The sequence below is a fragment of the Gracilinanus agilis genome, chromosome 3, assembly GCF_016433145.1.
Source record: "Gracilinanus agilis isolate LMUSP501 chromosome 3, AgileGrace, whole genome shotgun sequence".
Taxonomy (NCBI): domain Eukaryota; kingdom Metazoa; phylum Chordata; class Mammalia; order Didelphimorphia; family Didelphidae; genus Gracilinanus; species Gracilinanus agilis.
The window spans coordinates 218,136,845-218,148,199 of record NC_058132.1 but is presented as its reverse complement, the minus strand read 5'-3'; the positions used below and the strand labels follow the sequence as shown (position 1 = coordinate 218,148,199).

The 11,355-nt window shown below is 38.7% G+C and overlaps 1 protein-coding gene across 1 annotated transcript in view; it reads left to right on the top strand.

Moving 5' to 3' along the window:
* Nucleotides 1–10,909: 10,909 nt before the first annotated feature.
* SLC39A10 (solute carrier family 39 member 10) overlaps nt 10,910–11,355 on the top strand; it is a 74,983-nt gene continuing 74,537 nt past the window's right edge. Inside the window, exon 1 of the mRNA XM_044669683.1 lies at nt 10,910–10,930. The gene's annotated coding sequence lies outside the window, so the exon portion shown is untranslated. The remainder of the gene's footprint in view (nt 10,931–11,355) is intronic.

The window sequence follows — 11,355 nt, the reverse complement described above, 5'->3', positions numbered from 1 at the left end:
GGGGACATAAAAACAAATCCAGACGAATGAAGGGACCCCATAACAGGGCGCAGCATTGGAGGTACGTGGGTTCGGGGGCATTTACATGCTATAAAGGGGTGAAACAGCTCTCACTAAAACGCAAGCTGAGTAACCCCGTTCCCCCCTCCCCCCACACCACCTACAGTGCCAAAGCCAGCTCAAAAGAGTTAGAGCAAGTTTGGGGTACCCATTGAGTCATTGGCAGCTCCAGGGCCTGCTTCTGAGAGCAACAAGACTTAAGACCCCAAGAGGCTAAAGAACGTGTGGACTTTGAACACAGACCTTGAGTGCAGGTGCAGGCGAAGGCTCTGAAGCAGGAGCAGACAAGGATCTTGAGCACAGGCTTGGACCTTGAGTGGGGACCCAATGCAGACAGGAGCACAACTGCGGAAGCAGCGCCCTGAGACTGTTAAAGGAGCCTTGGGCAGAGGAGCAAGCAAGGGGACCACCAGGAGGCTTAACCCTGAGAACAACTAGGCCTGAGACCCTGGGAGCCTAAAGAGCACAGACAGACCCTGAGTGTGAGAATAAAGCTGAGATGGTGCTGGGCTAACAATGGTAAGCCAGAATCAGGAACCCCAAAAGAGAAAGATCAATAAGAAGAAATCTTTAACACTTGACAACTTTTACTCAGGGAAAATCCAGACAACAGAGCAAACAGCAGAGGAGAACAAACAAGAAATCATATCCAAACCTTCCTAAAATAATGAAAACTGGTCATAAGCTCTTGAAGAGTTCAAATCTGAGATGACGAGAAAGATGGAAGAGATTTGGTGAAAGAAGTGGGAAATAGCTCAAAAGGAAATTAACAGGTTAGAAGACAGAAACTCCCAATTGGAGAAAGATGCCCCCAAATCAAACGAAATGGTAAGCAAAATGGAAACCAAAATCAGGCAAGAAAAATCACAGTTTAAAAGGCAGAATTTCACAATTGAAAAGTAAGGCAAGTAAATTGAAGACCAGAAATGACCAGATTGAAACCAGTCCCTAAAGGCTAGAATTGAGCAATTAGAAGCTAATGATCTCTCAAGACAACAAGAACAAATAAAGCAAAGCCAAAAGACTGATAAAATAGAAGGAAACATGTAATATCTCAATGAGAAATTGACAGATCAAGAAAACAGGTCTAGAAGAGACAATTTGAGAATCATTGGTCTCCCTGAAAAAGCAGAAATTAATAGAAATTTGGACTCCACACTAAAAGAAATAATTCAGCAAAACTGCCCTGAAATTCTAAAAAAGAGGGCAATATAGACATTGAAAGGATCCATAGATCACCCTCTACCCTAGACCCTGAAAAGACATCCCCCAGGAATATAATAGCCAAATTCAAGAGCTTCCAAGTAAAAGAAAAAATTTTACAAGAAGCCAGAAAGAGACAATTCAAACATCAAGGAGCACCAATCAGGATCACACAGGATCTGGCAGCCTCCATGCTAAAAGAACGCAAGGCTTGGAAAATGATATTCAGAAAGGCAAGAGAACTGGGTCTACAACCAAGGATCACCTACCCATCAAAACTGACTATATACTTCCAGGGGAAAGTATGGTCAGATTTCCAAGTATTTGCACAGAAATCATGGATTGTCTCTTTTTTCCTTTATAATTCTAGCACCTAGCACAGATACTGACATATAGTAGATGTTAAGTAAAAGTTTGTTGATTAATTGGTTGACTTAATTTTTTAACATTAACTAGAAAATCAACATCATTTCCTACATACAGAGTTCAATACCCATACTTTGGACACAGTAAGAGCTTAATAGATGCTTTGTTTATATTTATATAGACAGATCAGAAGATGGAGATTTTACGTGAAACTGAAAATTGAATAAATGCATAGTTATTTGTTTTAATATACATTTGTGGTCATAACACTGCTCAGATTATTTATATTTCCTTTAGTCTCTTCTGTTAATTTCTAAATGTTTTTAATGTTCTTTTTTCCCCTTTTCTTCCATTTTAAGAGAATCACCATTTTTACTTTCTTCTCAAACTCAGCCTTCTCCTCCTCCTCCTCCAATAAAACATTTTCTCGTAACAACAAAAATAGTCAAAATCAATTTTTTGTACTGGTTCTGTCTGAAAATGGCCCATCAGCTGAGCACCTAAAGGTGGGCTGCATGTTTCATCATTACTTTTTTGGAGTAAAATCAATAATAAGTTATCAAGACCTCTCTCTATGTGTCAGGCATTGTACTAAATTTTAGTGATACAAATTAAAGCAAAAAGAAAAGCAGTGCCTGCCCTCAAGAATTAACTGACTATTCAAATAAGGAAGATGGAACTTAAAGGGAATGAGGAATGGTGTCAAAGTTAGGATCTGAAGAATGCCTGGTTTGGGCCTTTCTTCAAAATGGAGGTTCATGGAAGAAGTCCCCAGTGAAAGAAGATCTGCAGGAACTGAGGAAGAAGGCATCTGAAGAGGCATGATGGAGAAGTCTGGAGTTATGATTGGTCATTAGAGTGATCAAAGTTTATAAGTCTTTCAAAACTTTTTCCCTTTATAATGTTTTGGTCATCATATATTTTTTCTTCAGTTCACTCTGAATGAGTTCATATGGAGTCTTTCCAACTTTCTCTAAAATCATTCCTTTTACCACTCCTAGGGCACAATAAATTTCATTATGTATATATATTATAATTTGTTTAGGTATTCCCCAATCAATGGGCACCAGTTTGTTTCTAGTTTTATTGTTGTTATAACAAAAAAAGTGACACAATAAGTATTTTTGTATACATTAAGTCTTTACCTTTTGGACTGTTTCTGTAAAATAAGAGGGTTGGATTACATGAACCCTAAAATCCCACCCAACTCTCAAGTCAAATGATCAAATAATTCTTTAAGAATTGCTTTATGATAGAAAACTACTGTATCTGCACATCTTCCTTTTAATTATACATTATCTGTTTCCTCGCATAGTTGCTTTTGCTTTTGCACGATTTATAATTACTATAGCATGTGGAATATCTGCCATCTTATGATTTGGAAACTTTGCGTGGGAAGTTCTTTTTTAATGCAGGTGGTTATTGTTCAGTTGGAACAGATTTTTTATGATCCAGGTGAGATTTTCTTGGCAAAGATACTGGAGCGATTTGACATTTCCTTCTCTACTGGACTAAGGCAAACAGAAGTTAAGTGACTTGCCCTAGGTCACACAACTAATAAATATTTGAAGCCAGATTTTAACTTGGGTCTTCCTGACTTTCAGGCCCAGGGATCTATCCACTGAACCAAGATTAGAGCCATTTAAAATTTTAGTTATATCCTAAAGGGAGGAATTTGAAGCACTTAGAAATTAAGTGATTTGCTAAAAATAGAGTCAGAGGAGGGATTTAAATCCAATTTTTCTTTTGACTCTAATCCTAGTACTTTTATTTGCTCTGTAGCACTCTGCCTTTTGTTTACAATAGTGAACTTGAATAGGTCAAGTTAGAGAGACTAGTCACAACTGAATTTATAAACAGATTTGCTAATTAATGTTACAATAGATATTACTGCAGAATAAACCTTTAAACTTGGAAGCTGTTCAGATTTCCTAATGATCCCAAAGCTAAGGCAAAAACCTCATGTGGCATAAAACAAAATTATTATGTAGTATTTAAGTATTTTTAAATATATATTTTGTTTTATGCTATTTTCTTTTTTTCATTTACAGTTAATTCTGTAATTCTCTAGGATTCTACATAATTTTTTGTTTCCTATGGGTCTACCTCAAATATTATCTGTGTGACTTTAGACAAGTTATTTAACTTCTTGGAGATCTTAGTTCCTTCATCTGTAGAGGGAGGGAGTTGAATCAAATGGCCTATGAGGTCACTGTGAACAAACAAGAATTATGATCTTGTAAGTCTTTATTGTTCCTAGCTGCTTGTAGGCCATGTCCTACCTCTTCTTCAGGAGGATGATTGATTTTGAATGGAATAGGGATAGCAATTAACTCCTGCAAAACTTTTTGATGATCTATTAATTGTAAAAGATTGACTCAATTTAGAGAACTATTACTATCTGGCTGAAAGTCCTTCTCCTGATGATATAATTAAGTATAAGAGAGATGAAGGACTTGTCTACCAAAATATTTATAGAACTACTTTTTGTTATAGCAAAAACTGAAAAAAAGGTGGTGCCCAGTAATTGGAGTACAACTGAACAAAATATGGGATATGAACCTATTGGGATATTATTGTGCTATAAGGAATGACAAAAGACATGCTTTCAGAGAAACCTGGGAAGACTTGTAAGAACTGATGTAGAGTGAAGTATGCAGAACCAGTTTGTCTGGAATGGAGAATTCAAAGGAGAATAAAAAGAGCAGGGTGAGACAAGGCTGGAAAGGCAAGTTGGAGACAGATTTTGGATGAATGCCAAGTGTAGGACTTTATATTTAATTCAATAGGTCAGGCTGAGACACTAAAGCCAATATAATTTAATCAGAGTCCTATTGAGTTTAAGAGGAAGGAAAGAAGGCCTAATTGTGGCATTTTAGGCATTATTGTGGCAGAATGATCAATCTAGGACTAGAAGGGTCCTTAGAGGCCATCTAGTTCAACCTCTTCATATTACAGATGATGAAACTGAGGCCTCAACAGGTTAAGTAGATAACATATCCAAAGTCACACAGGTGCAAAGTGACCCAGCTAGGATTTAAAATCAAGTCTTTAATTAAATTATGAAATTTCAATGCTCTTATTACTGCACAAGGGTGAGTGGAAGGGTCCTTCAAAATGCCTTTTAATCATATCATAGATAGTTGCCTATTTCATCTGTTGATAGAATCATAGATTTGGAACTGAAAGAATCTTCAGGGGTCATCATTTATCTAATCCAAATTTTTCATCTCATAATTGAGGAAAATGACTTGCCCTATGCCATACATGTTGCAAGTATCATAATCAGAATTGAGGTCCTCTCATTTGAACTTCAGACTATGTCATCCACATCATTTAGTCTCCTTGTTTTTGCAGCACAGGATCATAACAACAAAAGCACATTGTAGAGAGCTAATAGGAAAGAGAAAAATATATAAACAGATTAGGATATAATAAATACCTGAGAAGTATAAACATCAATCTTGGAATACTTTCATGAACCTTTTCAACAAAGCATGTAAATCCTTGTTTCTGTTAGATGCAGAGTTACTTATGCTAGAAATAGGAATTTTTTTTTATAATTCTTCAATTGATCAATGAGATGTTCTAAAGAATCCCCACAAACCATGAAAAGCCCAGGCTATCCATCTCCATGATCAATAGCCAGGTCATCTTTGTTTTATAATCTTCATATATGGGCAAAACTGGAGTAATAATTTAAACTTTTGTGCCCTCGGCAAGAGATAAGAAAATAGCAGAGCTGTTCTAGCAATTTGGAGATCTTTGTGCCACTTGTTAATCCTCTTGTAGGCATTAAGGTGGCAAAATGGATGGAGTGCTGGTCTGAATTCAAAAAGATCAGGGGCAGCTGGGTAGCTCAGTGGATTGAGAGCCAGGCCTAGAGACAGGAGGTCGTAGGTTCAAATATGGCCTCAGACACGTCCCAGCTGTGTGACCCTGGGCAAGTCACTTGACCCCCCTTGCCCACCCTTACCATTCTTCCACCTAGGAGCCAATACATAGAAGTTAAGGGTTTAAAAAAAAGTGAATTCAAGAAGATCTGAGTTCAAATTTGTCTTTAGTTACTTCCTAGCTGTATGACCCTTTGCAAGTTACTCAATTACAGTTTCCTTACTGGTAAAATGGGGTTAATAATAATAGTACCTATCTTCAAGGGTTGTAAGGCTCAAATGAATGTAAAGTACTTAACATAGTACCTGGCACTACATAATGCACATAGTAAGCATTATGAAAATGCTATAATTTATTATTACAGCTATTGTTTTTTGCCAACTAGGTGCCAAACTCAGTGGACTCTATGCTGTCTAAATTTCTGTCTCTTGCCTAGTTATGGCTCTGAGCAACATTCTTTTTTTTTTTTTTTTAATGGAATTTAAATTGAAGATGAATAAAAAAAGTTTTTCTTTCTAAGGGAATATTCATTTCTCTCTCTAGTGACTACTACTTGTTTGACATTTCAGACAATTGCTTTTAAGCTCTGTGATTAAAAAAAAAACAGTGATATTCCTGACATAACCTTTCATGAAAGGTTCTCCGTTTTTTGTGAATTATTATTATTTCTTTTGTTCTTCAATACAGATTTTGAAAATTCCTTTTGTCCTTAAGAATATAGCAAGCCTCTATAACAATAACTTCCTTTAGTCATATCCTGTCTGTGTCACAGGAAAGGCCCTAGTCTTGAAGTCATGGTATTACTGCTTAACCCCACTACAAATGTTAAGTAGTTCTTTATAATTTCTTAAGATTCTGAATTCATATATTATGTCATATGGAAGTAGCCTTATAGCACGCACAATTTAAATATATGGAAAATAATTTTAATTCAGGTAGTTTCTACATAGACAAAATATATGGAAGATTTTGAAGCAATTGTACATGTACTTACAAACATAGAGAATTAAAGCTAGAAGAGATTTTTGTGCTTCTTTAATATCCTTTTACACATGAGGAAATTAAGGCAGGAAGAGGCTAATTAAGTTCTAAATCAAAGGTTAATATTAGGTAAGTGAACTTGTTTTTGAAAACTATTTTGATAATGATATTTCAATATAATTTGTTATCTTGTATATTTTATGCATTTAAAAACATTGTCTTGAGGAATCCATAGAGTTCACCAGGTTGCAAAAGGAGGGTAATGAAGGTAAAATGGTCAAGAACTCTTAGTCTAGCTCATACAGTTAATGACTAGGTCCCTTGACATCCAGTCCAGTGCTGTCTTTTTATTTTAACACCTTTCCCAGTATTCACCACATTTCTTTACTGAAGTTCTGTTTCCACATGACCTATTAACTGTTCACCTATCCTTTTTTTTATTCAAAGATATTTTATTTTCCCAATTACATGTAATAATAATTTCCAACTTATGAGAACCAAACTGTCCCTCTTCCCTTCCACCTTGAGAGATGGTAAGCAATTTGATCTGGGCCATACATGTATGCCAAACACACTTCCATGGTCATTGTTGTACTCACATATTTTATATAGGGTGGGAGTCACCAACTCTTTTCCTTTGGATGAGATGGAGGACAACCAGACCTTTTCATCTATCCTGTTGCTGTCTTCTAAAATCTTCCAAGCCTTATAATCTGCCTTGCCTTAATGCCCTCCTGACCCAGGCCTGGCATTTTAATCTAAACCATGGATGTAACCTAAGGACACCAGGTCTTGTCATCTGCCGTGGAGCCAGACTTTCTTTTCCTTACCAACTCTCCCATTTGAGTAGGAATTCCTTGAGAGTGGGGACTATCTAACTTTTTCTCTTTGTACCCCTAGCATTTAACACAGTCCATGGTGAATAGAAAGTACTTAATAAAGGCTTTTCTCCATTCATTTGGCTATATCAGTAACCTGATAAATTCAAGAAATTTAATTTCTAATAAACTGACTTTTTTCTCTTACTCTCCCTAAAGCTCACTGGGTGGCTTTGAGCAAGTCATCATCATCATAATAATTTTTTTACTTTTGGCCTTAGTAACAACTAAGAAGAGCAAGGGCTAAGAAAATGGAGTTAAATGACTTGCCTAGAATCACACAGCTAGGAAGTATCTGAGGCCAGATTTAAACCTAGATCTTTCCAACTCCAGGCTCTATTCACTGTGCCACCTAGCTGCTCCCAAGCAAATCATTCTTTGTGCCTCATTTTCAATGTCAGCGTGACAGAAATAATGAAAACTTATTTCAGTTCATTCAGAAGATAGTTGAGCTGTCCTACATGTTCAAAGCACTAAGCTGGATAATAAGATGAGTATAAAGATACATAAGACTTTGTTCCAACCTTCAGGGAGCTTCTAAATTAGTGGGACAGACATTGTGGCATGGTAGATAGGGCACTGAACCTGGAGTTAGGAAGATCTTCATTCAAATCCCATGTTAGATATTTATTAGCTGTCTGACCCCATAGCAAGTGACTTTGTTCTGAAATTATAGCTGATTATTGCATTGATCAGAGATTTCTTTACTCCTGCAAAGCTGATTTACTTTACAGTGATGTCGTTACTATATAAATTGTTCTAGTTTTGCTCACTTCACTCTGCATTAGTGCATAGAAATCTTCCAAGATTTCATTAAATCACCCTTTTCCATTAGTTTTCATTAATATGTTATATGCATGAATGATAATTTGAACATTTATGCCCCAACTGAGGGGTGCCCCTTTGTTTCAAGTTCTTTGGTGCCCCAATAAAAGCTGCCATAAATATTTTTCCATTATATGTGGATCTTTCCCCATTTTATTTGCTCTCTTTGGAAGCCAGGTCTTTTTGGTTCGCAGATCACCTCCTATTAGGCCATGCTGCCTCAAATGTAGTAGTATCTTGTACAAACTAATTTAAAATTCTTGAAATGAATTCTAAATGTATTGATTAGGAATAAATGAAAGTGGTGTAAAGTAGAATCATAGGATCATTAATTTGGAGCCACAAGAAACTTTAGAGGTCATTGAGTTGGACCCCTTCATTTAAAAGAAAGTAGGAAATAAATAAAGAAAAAAAAAGTTGAGTTTAACCCAGAGGAAAGATGAAATGGGAAAGTATGCAAGCCAATTATCTATTAGAATGTCACAATATATGCCTTATGTAGATATACAAAAGAAACATAGCAAGAACTTTTTAATTCAAGGATGGAATTGGATAGAGAACAAACACATGTAGATATGAGAAATAACTTAGAGGAATGAACATATTCAGCACACATAATTGAATTAAGGTATAGCCTGTAAGGGTTAATGAGGAAAGGATACCAGAACCAGTGATTTGAAGGTGGTAAAGGACTCTGGATTGGTAAAGATGAGGCCTAAAATTGCTTGGTGTGATAAGTACACAGAAATGGAGACATGAATAAACAAGTCATTCAAAGGACAAGCAAAGAGAAATGCTTGGCTAGAGCAGAAGCCTGGGTGGAGGGGAGTAATGATGAGAGTGGCCAGTCTCAGGCCAGGTGGTTGGCCAGAGGGCATGAAAAACTTGGCATTGCTCACTTAGGAGGTGACTTTGGGTGATATCTCTTGCGTTTGTTGTCTTTTTTACTACTCCCACCACAACCACTCTAGCTCATATCCTTATCACCTCCAGACAGCTAATTGGATTAACCAATCTCACCCCTGAAAAATCAGTTCCTATACGGCTGATACACTGATGTTCCTAAAGCACAGTTTTGACCATATTACTCCTCAGCCCATGATATGCTGGTAGTTGAACTGTCTTCAGCATTTTAAGGACTTCAAAATCTGTTTTCAAACTATCTTTCTCAGTTGATTAGGCCTCATTCCTCCTTTTCCTCCAGAAAATAATAGTCAATGTAAATTAGCCAATATACATATTTAATAGCTTTGAGGTTTGCAAAGCCCTTTACAAATATATCATTTGATTCTCACAACACTCCTGTGAGGTAGGTGCAATTATTATCACAATTTTACAAATGAGAGAATATAGGCAGAGAGTAGTTAAGTGACTTGTCAAAAGTCACATAACTAGTAGGTGATTGAGGCTGGATTGGAACCCAGATGTTTCTCACTCCAAGTCCAGCATTCCAGTTAAACCAACCTATTTATTATTCCATTTACATAACACTCCATCTTTCCATCTCAATGCTTTTGTAGTTTATTTCCATGTCTTCCTTTTTGTCTTCTCAGAACTTCTAAGTCTCTTCAAAGCTCAATTCAAATGTCTGAAACCTTAAGAGGATTTTTATAGATTATTCCCCTATTTTTAGTTTCTCCTCACTTTGTATATTTTGCATATATCTTGTGTTTACTGATCAATGGGCGTGTCTTAACTTCCATTCCAAACTAGGATATAAATTATGTGGGGACAGGGACTGGCACATTTTTGCATTTTTATCCCTACTGACAATAAGTGAAAAAGAAATGTTTATTGGTGGGTCATAGAGCTGTACCTTCAATTTTTCCTGGAGGAAAGCGAATAGAGGAGAAAACTCTCATGATCATGTATTTAGAGCTTTTGGCTATCTAGTCCCATCCTTATCATTTTACAAATTAAACCAATACTCAGGGAGTATTTGTAACTTGCCCAAGCTCACACAGGTACTAGACAGAATTCGAACTCGGGTCTTTTGATTTTGAATCAGAACTTTTTCATTTGTGCCATGCTGTCTTGGAAGGATCCTTCCTTGGGGGAATGCTCAGATTGTCTTGGTTGCATTGTTGTAAAAGATGAAATGACTTTATAATAATGGCAAAATCTGTCATCATATCCAGTGTCATCCACTTTAGCAACCACAGATTACTGCTTTTTATCCATGATTTTTGGGAGAGTCTCTCACATTCCTTTTAGTTTTTCTAAAAACAAAAAGAGAAAGATGTCTGGGAAAGTCGTTGCCAACGTTCCAACCTCTTTACAATTGTCAGGTGGCAAAGGGCATTCTACGCATGCGTTACAAGTAGCCTACAAGCCACCCCTAGCCTCTCGGGGGCAGTGCCTTCCATGGAACAAAACCAGCGTGGAGCGTGGGCTGCGGTCTTAGCGTAGAGTCAGCTTTCCATTTGACTCCGCCTACAAACGAAGATTCCGTGAGCTGTGGGTTACTGTACGAAATCGGCGTACCTCAGGGTAAATGGCGGAGAAGTATCGAGTACGCCAGTAGCGTAGCTTTGACTGGAGAACGGGGATGCGGCTGCGCGGATGATTGAGCTGGACTTTGTACGCCGGCAGCGTAGCCGAGCGTGGGGCGGGCATGCCGCCTCGACGCAGCTAGCGCAGCTGGTTTTGATGAATACGCTCTTTGGTGCAGCCGGGGTTTGGTACCGAGCGGAGAGGAGATGCACACGGCACTCGAGTGTGAGGTAACTATAAAACCCCGATTTGTTTACATTCCCTCCCCCAGAACCGGCCCCATCCGCTACGGAGACCGCGAGTCCCGGGACCGCGGGGGGTGGAAGCGGGCCACAGAACCGGGGATCCTCGGCCGGGTCCCGGGGGGCTGGGAGGGTGTTGGGTAGCCGGGCTACGGCTTCCTCCCCTCAGTCCGCCCCAGCTGCTGGAGACAGCGGCGGCGTGGGAGAGGGCAGCAGAGCGGCGGGCAGTGCGCGGAGCCGTTTTGTCTTTCACGTGCGCCCAGGAGCTCGCGCGGGCCGGGGCGGCCGTTCGCCGGCCGGCGGGGCCCCACCGCTCAGCCATCTCCCCCTCTCTGAGCCGGAGGGAAACCGCGGCGGTCGGGGGAGGGGCGGCGGCGGCCGAGCTGGCGGGGGTGTGTGTGGGTGGGGGGGTC